The following is a 13,605-nucleotide window of genomic DNA, read 5'->3' on the forward strand; positions in this document are numbered from 1 at the left end:
GAAGAAGTGAATACCCATCAGCTTCAATCAACTTAGCAATTAATCAGCTTTCATGCCTCTGAGGTAAACAAAAAAAGTTTCCCAAAAACAGTGTTGAATGTGGAAGGACATTAGTGACTTAAATACAGCCGCCATTGATGAATTTTGAATCTTTTTTTACCCGCTTAATATTTCAGCAAGATCTGACTTTTAGGTTTATCAGCGAATATTACTATTCAACATGTCATTTGATTTGGTTTGAATTCTTAAGTAACTACATTGAGGATAGAAAGGTGGTGGCCTGCTGGTTAATGCGAACGACTCCGGATCGAGCTGTCCGGGTTCGAGTCCTGTTTGAGGACATTGTGTTGTGTTCTTGGGCAAGACACTTGAATATTTCAGTGCCTTTCTTCCCCCAAATGTATAAATGAGTACCGGCGAATTTGATGCTGGAGGTAACCCTGCGATGGACAAGCATCCCGTCCCCGTCTTGGAGGAAGTAGAAATACCCCTATTCGCTTCATGCTTCAGAAACCGGAGATAAGCGCCGACTTGACTCGTATGCAGACCTTATCTACCTTTGCATTGAGAACTTATTTCTGAGCCTAAGTAGGCCGATTCATTCGCAACATTTATAACGGTCGAGAAAAAAGACAGATGGCTGAGTTATTATGTAATAAGATAGCAAGCATTCGAAAAAAGAATACAACCAAAAAACGTATATGCACATGACACTTTGGTGCCAAAAGATATTTATTTCATTGCATTTCGGTTTCATTACATTTCACATAGCATTGCAATGCGATTTTATTCCAGCCAGATTTCATTTTGCTCCTTTTTCTTTTAATGTATCACTGCTTCCTTGAGTTTGTTGTTGGTTCTCGCCTGGCTCCAAGGGTTTTTTTCCCTGTCACCCCGGTTTCCCTCCATCCTGAAAATCCAGCACTGCCAAATTCCAATTTGATCAGGTTAGAGGACCTGCATGAAAACTAGCTGTGGCTGATTCGGCTTCCTCTCTAAATATTATAATTTATTTATTTATATATTTATTTATATATTTATTTTTTCTAGGATGAACTCTTGACGTATCAGCACATCAAATTCAGGAAAACGGAGCACTTAGAGAGATTTTCAAAGCCACCGGCGGTAATTATGGCGGACTGAATGTCACCAGGCTGTTCAGAAACCTTCTTGAATCAATTTTTACCCAAATGTTTATCGAGAATTATGCCCGTCAGAACTCCGTCGATTGGTTTTGCCTCATGGAAAACTTAGAATGGAAGAAACGCTTGAAGCGACTGTTGGAGGGACAAACGACAAGGGTTTTGGTCACCTAGTAGTTTTACAGACAAATTTCCAAGCAGCGAGGGTTGAGACATAAACGCTGTGATCCAACAGCAATACAGCCTGGACGAAATCGAAGTCCCTCCGTAACGAGTACCTTTGTCTTGCGCCAAGAGTCACGAGGCAGCTTTTTAGTCCAGCCTTGGATGGCGTCATTTCGCGTTTCTCCAATCTATTCTCCAGACCAGAATTGTCGAGAGTTAAGTACGTCTTTCTCGTAAGAGGTTTCGCTGACTCGGCAATTCTTCAGGAAATGTTCAAGAATCACTTTGGTAGCCCTTACCGCATTTTAGTGCCGCGCAACGCTACTATGGCAGTTGTTCAAGGAGTAGTGATGTTTGGGCAGAAACCTGACCTGCTTGAGTCTCCAATAACGATTTTGACCTACGGCATCCGTGTACACAAGTGGTTTTTAGATGGGCTGCATCCGGAATCGAAGAAAGAAGTCATAGGAGGAATCCCACGCTGTAAAGATGTCTTCCTCAAATTAGTCAAAGTCAATGAAGTCGTTAAAGTCGGAGAAAAGCGTAGATTCCCCAGCTTTGCTTGTTTAACAGGCGAACAAAGACACGGAAAAAGTGATTTTTTCCAATCAGGACGTTCAGTCTGTCACCGATTCTGATGTGGAAAAGACTCCTGGTCGAGGATTGGTACTTGAGACACCAGAAGCTTGGAAAATCAGGGACATTGAAATCAATTTGTACTTTGGTGGAACAGAAATAAAGGTGAGCGTGGTAAATCTTACGAGTAGCACACAGTCTACAGCCTATCTAAACTTTTTAGCTACCAATTAGTGCATTGCTGAGTTCTGCAGTTGAATGCAGCTCAGTGGAACAATAAGGTAAACATGTACGTCATGTTGGTGTTAGTGGGTTTTTGTTTTGACAAAGGAGGGAAACGTCTCGAAATTTATCCATTTCATAAAGACAACAACGCACACGTTCATTTTTCTTTAGTTTACAGAGGAAAAAATATACAATATACAAATACAGAAAAGAAAACTCGAGTAGGTAATGTTGATTTCAACAACAACAACAAGAAAAAATGTTTTTACAACTTGATGAAAAAACGGGAAAACGGATCTCTTGAATACAGTTTTACAATATGCTTTTTTTCTAAGGGCTGATGACCTTGTAGTAATAGATAGAAGTCGATATAACGACAAAAAATAAGGCAGCTTCCACACTACCGGCCTAGTGTGAATGGAAATCATTTGATGCGTTTTCAGGGTGAAAGCTCCGTTTTCAAATTCCTCTGGCCGGCGTCGTGTGAACAGGATCTTATTAGTAGTAGTAACTTATTTTATCCACGTATCGCATATAATGAATGGAAATATGCAAAAGATGTTAATTTTAAATGGTGATATTAAATAGCTTAAATATAGAAACAAAAGTAATAAAATAATAATATAAATAGTAAAAAGTCAATAACGCTTTTACTATTAACAGAGATGGCAATAGCAGCTGTTGTAAGGTTCTCCTAAATACTGGAAGTGACGCTGATTTCCTAACCTTGTCCGGCAAATTGTTCCCTGGTAAAAATAAAATGCTCTATGAGCAAACTTGTGAAAACAACAGGTGTATAAAATTTATCAGGAACTCCTGAATATCGGCTCCTGATAATGTGTATAATTTTGTCTTTCATTTGCATGCTTTGGGTACGAGTTATGTTGTACTGAGTTGTTTGCCAAAGTATTAAAGAGATATTTAGATGAGAATGCAAGATAATTGAAATGAACAGGTCATTGAATGGACGTAAGGCCATGAAACTTGATTCCGTATGTGGTGTAACTCGCCTAGCTGAGCTAAAAAACTAGCCTGTTTTTGCATGCAACCTTACCAGCCCCGCCATCCTTAAGTGAACTTTCTTAAGGGCAAGTAATGCATCAATTAATTTCAGCAGTGTCTAGGCCCCTGTAGGTAATAGCTGGACATTTGCTTATGTCCTAATTCTGAAGGTGGGGCATTTGATATTTTATTATTAACCAGAAGACGGGCATTTTGGCTATCCCCGGGGCAACTAAATCAAAGGTTATGTCGGTGAGCTTTTGCACTATAACAGCTGTCAATGCCCGTCTGTTTCTACAAGCGGCACCATCTTCGAGCGAGTGAGATCGTTTAAGTCTCTCGGCGAGTATATAAGTGACGATCTGACGTGGACCGTACACTGCGGCAATATAGTTCAAAAGGCCAACCGACGTCGGTCACTAAAGCGCAGCGGTGCTCCTTCTTCTGACATGTCAGAGTATACCGCTCACTCTTTCCGCGTGTCGCAAGTGTATTTGTACCTTGACTTCAGTGAACCCTGTCTATAAGCTCGTTAAAAGTCGTATACTTGATCTGCAAACCAATCAGTCATTGAGACCTAGGAATTTAACTGTCTGTGCCACAGCCACCAATAGTTTTGGTAACTTCGTCACAGACAAGTAGCTGGCCTCTACGGCTTACGTATAGCGTGGCATCGATACCGGGTTTCCTAACTGCTGCATCGTTCACTATCCAAAGCAGATCACCAGGTCTTGGGAGGGTGATGGAGCGATTAGTGGACAGAGCGTGTTGAGCTGCATGGAATACGGTTCTAAGGTCATCGGACCATGTAATGATCGCGTTGGACTGTCGGCTGGCTACTGTGTCGTCAAGTGGGGCCAGAAATGTCAAACACCTAGAGATTACCTTAAGGAGGACATTGTAAGCGCCGATGAAGAAACGTAAGCGACCTGTCTTCGGGCTTTTTGAAGTATGTTTTGGACGTAAATCAGACCACAAGCTGCCACCACGCCATTAGTTTAACGAGTAAATCTATAGTTAAACGAGTAAATCTATAGTTAAACGAGTAAATCTATAGTTACACGAGTAAATCTATAGTTAAACGAACAAATCTATAGTTAAACGAGCAAATCTATAGTTAAACGAGTAAATCTAGAGTTAAACGAGTAAATCTATAGTTAAACGAGTAAATCTATAGTTAAACGAGTAAATCTATAGTTAAACGAGTAAATCTATAGTTACACGAGTAAATCTATAGTTAAACGAGTAAATCTATAGTTAAACGAGTAAATCTATAGTTAAACGAGTAAATCTATAGTTAAACGAGTAAATCTATAGTTAAACGAGTAAATCTATAGTTTAACGAGTAAATCTATAGTTAAACGAGTAAATCTATAGTTAAACGAGTAAATCTATAGTTTAACGAGTAAATCTATAGTTAAACGAGTAAATCTATAGTTAAACGAGTAAATCTATAGTTAAACGAGCAAATCTATAGTTAAACGAGTAAATCTATAGTTAAACGAGCAAATCTATAGTTAAACCAGTAAATCTATAGCTAAACGAGTAAATCTATAGTTAAACGAGTAAATCTATAGTTAAACGAGTAAATCTATAGTTTAACGAGTAAATCTATAGTTAAACCAGCAAATCTATAGTTAAACGAGTAAATCTATAGTTAAACGAGTAAATCTATAGTTAAACGAGTAAATCTATAGTTAAACGAGTAAATCTATAGTTAAACGAGCAAATCTACAGTTAAACGAGCAAATCTATAGTTAAACGAGCAAATCTATAGTTAAACGAGTAAATCTATAGTTAAACGAGCAAATCTATAGTTAAACGAGCAAATCTATAGTTTAACGAGTAAATCTATAGTTAAACGAGTAAATCTATAGTTAAACGAGTAAATCTATAGTTAAACGAGCAAATCTATAGTTAAACGAGCAAATCTGTAGTTAAACGAGCAAATCTATAGTTAAACCAGTAAATCTATAGTTAAACCAATAGATCTATAGTTAAACGAGTAAATCTATAGTTAAACGAGTAAATCTATAGTTAAACGAGTAAATCTATAGTTACACGAGTAAATCTATAGTTAAACGAACAAATCTATAGTTAAACGAGCAAATCTATAGTTAAACGAGTAAATCTAGAGTTAAACGAGTAAATCTATAGTTAAACGAGTAAATCTATAGTTAAACGAGTAAATCTATAGTTAAACGAGTAAATCTATAGTTAAACGAGTAAATCTATAGTTAAACGAGTAAATCTATAGTTAAACGAGTAAATCTATAGTTAAACGAACAAATCTATAGTTAAACGAGCAAATCTATAGTTACACGAGTAAATCTAGAGTTAAACGAGTAAATCTATAGTTAAACGAGTAAATCTATAGTTAAACGAGTAAATCTATAGTTAAACGAGTAAATCTATAGTTAAACGAGTAAATCTATAGTTACACGAGTAAATCTAGAGTTAAACGAGTAAATCTATAGTTAAACGAGTAAATCTATAGTTAAACGAGTAAATCTATAGTTAAACGAGTAAATCTATAGTTAAACGAGTAAATCTATAGTTTAACGAGTAAATCTATAGTTAAACGAGTAAATCTATAGTTAAACGAGTAAATCTATAGTTTAACGAGTAAATCTATAGTTAAACGAGTAAATCTATAGTTAAACGAGTAAATCTATAGTTAAACGAGCAAATCTATAGTTAAACGAGTAAATCTATATTTAAACGAGCAAATCTATAGTTAAACCAGTAAATCTATAGTTAAACGAGTAAATCTATAGTTACACGAGTAAATCTATAGTTAAACGAACAAATCTATAGTTAAACGAGCAAATCTATAGTTACACGAGTAAATCTAGAGTTAAACGAGAAAATCTAGAGTTAAACGAGTAAATCTATAGTTAAACGAATAAATCTATAGTTAAACGAGTAAATCTATAGTTAAACGAGTAAATCTATAGTTTAACGAGTAAATCTATAGTTAAACGAGTAAATCTATAGTTAAACGAGTAAATCTATAGTTAAACGAGTAAATCTATAGTTTAACGAGTAAATCTATAGTTAAACGAGTAAATCTATAGTTAAACGAGCAAATCTATAGTTAAACGAGTAAATCTATAGTTAAACGAGCAAATCTATAGTTAAACCAGTAAATCTATAGCTAAACGAGTAAATCTATAGTTAAACGAGTAAATCTATAGTTAAACGAGTAAATCTATAGTTTAACGAGTAAATCTATAGTTAAACGAGCAAATCTATAGTTAAACGAGTAAATCTATAGTTAAACGAGTAAATCTATAGTTAAACGAGTAAATCTATAGTTAAACGAGTAAATCTATAGTTAAACGAGCAAATCTACAGTTAAACGAGCAAATCTATAGTTAAACGAGCAAATCTATAGTTAAACGAGTAAATCTATAGTTAAACGAGCAAATCTATAGTTAAACGAGCAAATCTATAGTTTAACGAGTAAATCTATAGTTAAACGAGTAAATCTATAGTTAAACGAGTAAATCTATAGTTAAACGAGCAAATCTATAGTTAAACGAGCAAATCTGTAGTTAAACGAGCAAATCTATAGTTAAACCAGTAAATCTATAGTTAAACCAATAGATCTATAGTTAAACGAGTAAATCTATAGTTAAACGAGTAAATCTATAGTTAAACGAGTAAATCTATAGTTACACGAGTAAAAATATAGTTAAACGAACAAATCTCTAGTTAAACGAGCAAATGTATAGTTAAACGAGTAAATCTAGAGTTAAACGAGTAAATCTATAGTTAAACGAGCAAATCTGTAGTTAAACGAGCAAATCTATAGTTAAACCAGTAAATCTATAGTTAAACGAGTAAATCTATAGTTACACGAGTAAATCTATAGTTAAACGAACAAATCTATAGTTAAACGAGCAAATCTATAGTTAAACGAGTAAATCTAGAGTTAAACGAGTAAATCTATAGTTAAACGAGTAAATCTATAGTTAAACGAGTAAATCTATAGTTAAACGAGTAAATCTATAGTTACACGAGTAAATCTATAGTTAAACGAGTAAATCTATAGTTAAACGAGTAAATCTATAGTTAAACGAGTAAATCTATAGTTAAACGAGTAAATCTATAGTTAAACGAGTAAATCTATAGTTTAACGAGTAAATCTATAGTTAAACGAGTAAATCTATAGTTAAACGAGTAAATCTATAGTTTAACGAGTAAATCTATAGTTAAACGAGTAAATCTATAGTTAAACGAGTAAATCTATAGTTAAACGAGCAAATCTATAGTTAAACGAGTAAATCTATAGTTAAACGAGCAAATCTATAGTTAAACCAGTAAATCTATAGCTAAACGAGTAAATCTATAGTTAAACGAGTAAATCTATAGTTAAACGAGTAAATCTATAGTTTAACGAGTAAATCTATAGTTAAACCAGCAAATCTATAGTTAAACGAGTAAATCTATAGTTAAACGAGTAAATCTATAGTTAAACGAGTAAATCTATAGTTAAACGAGTAAATCTATAGTTAAACGAGCAAATCTACAGTTAAACGAGCAAATCTATAGTTAAACGAGCAAATCTATAGTTAAACGAGTAAATCTATAGTTAAACGAGCAAATCTATAGTTAAACGAGCAAATCTATAGTTTAACGAGTAAATCTATAGTTAAACGAGTAAATCTATAGTTAAACGAGTAAATCTATAGTTAAACGAGCAAATCTATAGTTAAACGAGCAAATCTGTAGTTAAACGAGCAAATCTATAGTTAAACCAGTAAATCTATAGTTAAACCAATAGATCTATAGTTAAACGAGTAAATCTATAGTTAAACGAGTAAATCTATAGTTAAACGAGTAAATCTATAGTTACACGAGTAAATCTATAGTTAAACGAACAAATCTATAGTTAAACGAGCAAATCTATAGTTAAACGAGTAAATCTAGAGTTAAACGAGTAAATCTATAGTTAAACGAGTAAATCTATAGTTAAACGAGTAAATCTATAGTTAAACGAGTAAATCTATAGTTAAACGAGTAAATCTATAGTTAAACGAGTAAATCTATAGTTAAACGAGTAAATCTATAGTTAAACGAACAAATCTATAGTTAAACGAGCAAATCTATAGTTACACGAGTAAATCTAGAGTTAAACGAGTAAATCTATAGTTAAACGAGTAAATCTATAGTTAAACGAGTAAATCTATAGTTAAACGAGTAAATCTATAGTTAAACGAGTAAATCTATAGTTACACGAGTAAATCTAGAGTGAAACGAGTAAATCTATAGTTAAACGAGTAAATCTATAGTTAAACGAGTAAATCTATAGTTAAACGAGTAAATCTATAGTTAAACGAGTAAATCTATAGTTTAACGAGTAAATCTATAGTTAAACGAGTAAATCTATAGTTAAACGAGTAAATCTATAGTTTAACGAGTAAATCTATAGTTAAACGAGTAAATCTATAGTTAAACGAGTAAATCTATAGTTAAACGAGCAAATCTATAGTTAAACGAGTAAATCTATATTTAAACGAGCAAATCTATAGTTAAACCAGTAAATCTATAGTTAAACGAGTAAATCTATAGTTACACGAGTAAATCTATAGTTAAACGAACAAATCTATAGTTAAACGAGCAAATCTATAGTTACACGAGTAAATCTAGAGTTAAACGAGAAAATCTAGAGTTAAACGAGTAAATCTATAGTTAAACGAATAAATCTATAGTTAAACGAGTAAATCTATAGTTAAACGAGTAAATCTATAGTTTAACGAGTAAATCTATAGTTAAACGAGTAAATCTATAGTTAAACGAGTAAATCTATAGTTAAACGAGTAAATCTATAGTTTAACGAGTAAATCTATAGTTAAACGAGTAAATCTATAGTTAAACGAGCAAATCTATAGTTAAACGAGTAAATCTATAGTTAAACGAGCAAATCTATAGTTAAACCAGTAAATCTATAGCTAAACGAGTAAATCTATAGTTAAACGAGTAAATCTATAGTTAAACGAGTAAATCTATAGTTTAACGAGTAAATCTATAGTTAAACGAGCAAATCTATAGTTAAACGAGTAAATCTATAGTTAAACGAGTAAATCTATAGTTAAACGAGTAAATCTATAGTTAAACGAGTAAATCTATAGTTAAACGAGCAAATCTACAGTTAAACGAGCAAATCTATAGTTAAACGAGCAAATCTATAGTTAAACGAGTAAATCTATAGTTAAACGAGCAAATCTATAGTTAAACGAGCAAATCTATAGTTTAACGAGTAAATCTATAGTTAAACGAGTAAATCTATAGTTAAACGAGTAAATCTATAGTTAAACGAGCAAATCTATAGTTAAACGAGCAAATCTGTAGTTAAACGAGCAAATCTATAGTTAAACCAGTAAATCTATAGTTAAACCAATAGATCTATAGTTAAACGAGTAAATCTATAGTTAAACGAGTAAATCTATAGTTAAACGAGTAAATCTATAGTTACACGAGTAAATCTATAGTTAAACGAACAAATCTCTAGTTAAACGAGCAAATGTATAGTTAAACGAGTAAATCTAGAGTTAAACGAGTAAATCTATAGTTAAACGAGCAAATCTGTAGTTAAACGAGCAAATCTATAGTTAAACCAGTAAATCTATAGTTAAACCAATAGATCTATAGTTAAACGAGTAAATCTATAGTTAAACGAGTAAATCTATAGTTAAACGAGCAAATCTATAGTTAAACGAGTAAATCTATAGTTAAACGAGCAAATCTATAGTTAAACCAGTAAATCTATAGCTAAACGAGTAAATCTATAGTTAAACGAGTAAATCTATAGTTAAACGAGTAAATCTATAGTTTAACGAGTAAATCTATAGTTAAACCAGCAAATCTATAGTTAAACGAGTAAATCTATAGTTAAACGAGTAAATCTATAGTTAAACGAGTAAATCTATAGTTAAACGAGTAAATCTATAGTTAAACGAGCAAATCTACAGTTAAACGAGCAAATCTATAGTTAAACGAGCAAATCTATAGTTAAACGAGTAAATCTATAGTTAAACGAGCAAATCTATAGTTAAACGAGCAAATCTATAGTTTAACGAGTAAATCTATAGTTAAACGAGTAAATCTATAGTTAAACGAGTAAATCTATAGTTAAACGAGCAAATCTATAGTTAAACGAGCAAATCTGTAGTTAAACGAGCAAATCTATAGTTAAACCAGTAAATCTATAGTTAAACCAATAGATCTATAGTTAAACGAGTAAATCTATAGTTAAACGAGTAAATCTATAGTTAAACGAGTAAATCTATAGTTAAACGAGTAAATCTATAGTTTAACGAGTAAATCTATAGTTAAACGAGTAAATCTATAGTTAAACGAGTAAATCTATAGTTAAACGAGCAAATCTATAGTTAAACGAGTAAATCTATATTTAAACGAGCAAATCTATAGTTAAACCAGTAAATCTATAGTTAAACGAGTAAATCTATAGTTACACGAGTAAATCTATAGTTAAACGAACAAATCTATAGTTAAACGAGCAAATCTATAGTTACACGAGTAAATCTAGAGTTAAACGAGAAAATCTAGAGTTAAACGAGTAAATCTATAGTTAAACGAATAAATCTATAGTTAAACGAGTAAATCTATAGTTAAACGAGTAAATCTATAGTTAAACGAGTAAATCTATAGTTAAACGAGTAAATCTATAGTTTAACGAGTAAATCTATAGTTAAACGAGTAAATCTATAGTTAAACGAGTAAATCTATAGTTAAACGAGTAAATCTATAGTTTAACGAGTAAATCTATAGTTAAACGAGTAAATCTATAGTTAAACGAGCAAATCTATAGTTAAACGAGTAAATCTATAGTTAAACGAGCAAATCTATAGTTAAACCAGTAAATCTATAGCTAAACGAGTAAATCTATAGTTAAACGAGTAAATCTATAGTTAAACGAGTAAATCTATAGTTTAACGAGTAAATCTATAGTTAAACGAGCAAATCTATAGTTAAACGAGTAAATCTATAGTTAAACGAGTAAATCTATAGTTAAACGAGTAAATCTATAGTTAAACGAGTAAATCTATAGTTAAACGAGCAAATCTACAGTTAAACGAGCAAATCTATAGTTAAACGAGCAAATCTATAGTTAAACGAGTAAATCTATAGTTAAACGAGCAAATCTATAGTTAAACGAGCAAATCTATAGTTTAACGAGTAAATCTATAGTTAAACGAGTAAATCTATAGTTAAACGAGTAAATCTATAGTTAAACGAGCAAATCTATAGTTAAACGAGCAAATCTGTAGTTAAACGAGCAAATCTATAGTTAAACCAGTAAATCTATAGTTAAACCAATAGATCTATAGTTAAACGAGTAAATCTATAGTTAAACGAGTAAATCTATAGTTAAACGAGTAAATCTATAGTTACACGAGTAAATCTATAGTTAAACGAACAAATCTATAGTTAAACGAGCAAATGTATAGTTAAACGAGTAAATCTAGAGTTAAACGAGTAAATCTATAGTTAAACGAGCAAATCTGTAGTTAAACGAGCAAATCTATAGTTAAACCAGTAAATCTATAGTTAAACCAATAGATCTATAGTTAAACGAGTAAATCTATAGTTAAACGAGTAAATCTATAGTTAAACGAGTAAATCTATAGTTACACGAGTAAATCTATAGTTAAACGAACAAATCTATAGTTAAACGAGCAAATCTATAGTTAAACGAGTAAATCTAGAGTTAAACGAGTAAATCTATAGTTAAACGAGTAAATCTATAGTTAAACGAGTAAATCTATAGTTAAACGAGTAAATCTATAGTTAAACGAGTAAATCTATAGTTAAACGAGTAAATCTATAGTTAAACGAGTAAATCTATAGTTAAACGAACAAATCTATAGTTTAACGAGCAAATCTATAGTTACACGAGTAAATCTAGAGTTAAACGAGTAAATCTATAGTTAAACGAGTAAATCTATAGTTAAACGAGTAAATCTATAGTTAAACGAGTAAATCTATAGTTAAACGAGTAAATCTATAGTTAAACGAGTAAATCTATAGTTTAACGAGTAAATCTATAGTTAAACGAGTAAATCTATAGTTAAACGAGTAAATCTATAGTTTAACGAGTAAATCTATAGTTAAACGAGTAAATCTATAGTTAAACGAGTAAATCTATAGTTAAACGAGCAAATCTATAGTTAAACGAGTAAATCTATATTTAAACGAGCAAAGCTATAGTTAAACCAGTAAATCTATAGTTAAACGAGTAAATCTATAGTTACACGAGTAAATCTATAGTTAAACGAACAAATCTATAGTTAAACGAGCAAATCTATAGTTACACGAGTAAATCTAGAGTTAAACGAGAAAATCTAGAGTTAAACGAGTAAATCTATAGTTAAACGAATAAATCTATAGTTAAACGAGTAAATCTATAGTTTAACGAGTAAATCTATAGTTAAACGAGTAAATCTATAGTTAAACGAGTAAATCTATAGTTAAACGAGTAAATCTATAGTTAAACGAGTAAATCTATAGTTAAACGAGTAAATCTATAGTTTAACGAGTAAATCTATAGTTAAACGAGTAAATCTATAGTTAAACGAGTAAATCTATAGTTACACGAGTAAATCTATAGTTAAACGAACAAATCTATAGTTAAACGAGCAAATCTATAGTTAAACGAGTAAATCTAGAGTTGAACGAGTAAATCTATAGTTAAACGAGTAAATCTATAGTTAAACGAGTAAATCTATAGTTAAACGAGCAAATCTATAGTTACACGAGTAAATCTATAGTTAAACGAGTAAATCTATAGTTAAACGAGTAAATCTATAGTTAAACGAGTAAATCTATAGTTAAACGAGTAAATCTATAGTTAAACGAGTAAATCTATAGTTAAACGAGTAAATGTATAGTTTAACGAGTAAATCTATAGTTAAACGAGTAAATCTATAGTTAAACGAGTAAATCTATAGTTTAACGAGTAAATCTATAGTTAAACGAGTAAATCTATAGTTAAACGAGTAAATCTATAGTTAAACGAGTAAATCTATAGTTAAACGAGTAAATCTATAGTTTGACGAGTAAATCTATAGTTTGACGAGTAAATCTATAGTTAAACGAGTAAATCTATAGTTAAACGAGTAAATCTATAGTTTAACGAGTAAATCTATAGTTAAACGAGTAAATCTATAGTTAAACGAGTAAATCTATAGTTAAACGAGCAAATCTATAGTTAAACGAGTAAATCTATATTTAAACGAGCAAAGCTATAGTTAAACCAGTAAATCTATAGTTAAACGAGTAAATCTATAGTTACACGAGTAAATCTATAGTTAAACGAACAAATCTATAGTTAAACGAGCAAATCTATAGTTACACGAGTAAATCTAGAGTTAAACGAGAAAATCTAGAGTTAAACGAGTAAATCTATAGTTAAACGAATAAATCTATAGTTAAACGAGTAAATCTATAGTTTAACGAGTAAATCTAT

At 31.1% G+C, this 13,605-nt stretch overlaps 1 pseudogene; it reads left to right on the forward strand.

Moving 5' to 3' along the window:
- Positions 1–1,055: 1,055 nt before the first annotated feature.
- On the forward strand, positions 1,056–2,117 carry LOC149101102 (heat shock 70 kDa protein 12A-like; annotated as a pseudogene).
- Positions 2,118–13,605: the final 11,488 nt, after the last annotated feature.

The sequence above is a fragment of the Orbicella faveolata genome, unplaced genomic scaffold (assembly GCF_042242905.1).
Source record: "Orbicella faveolata isolate gen_17 unplaced genomic scaffold, um_ofav_v1 contig_4, whole genome shotgun sequence".
Taxonomy (NCBI): Eukaryota; Metazoa; Cnidaria; class Anthozoa; order Scleractinia; family Merulinidae; genus Orbicella; species Orbicella faveolata.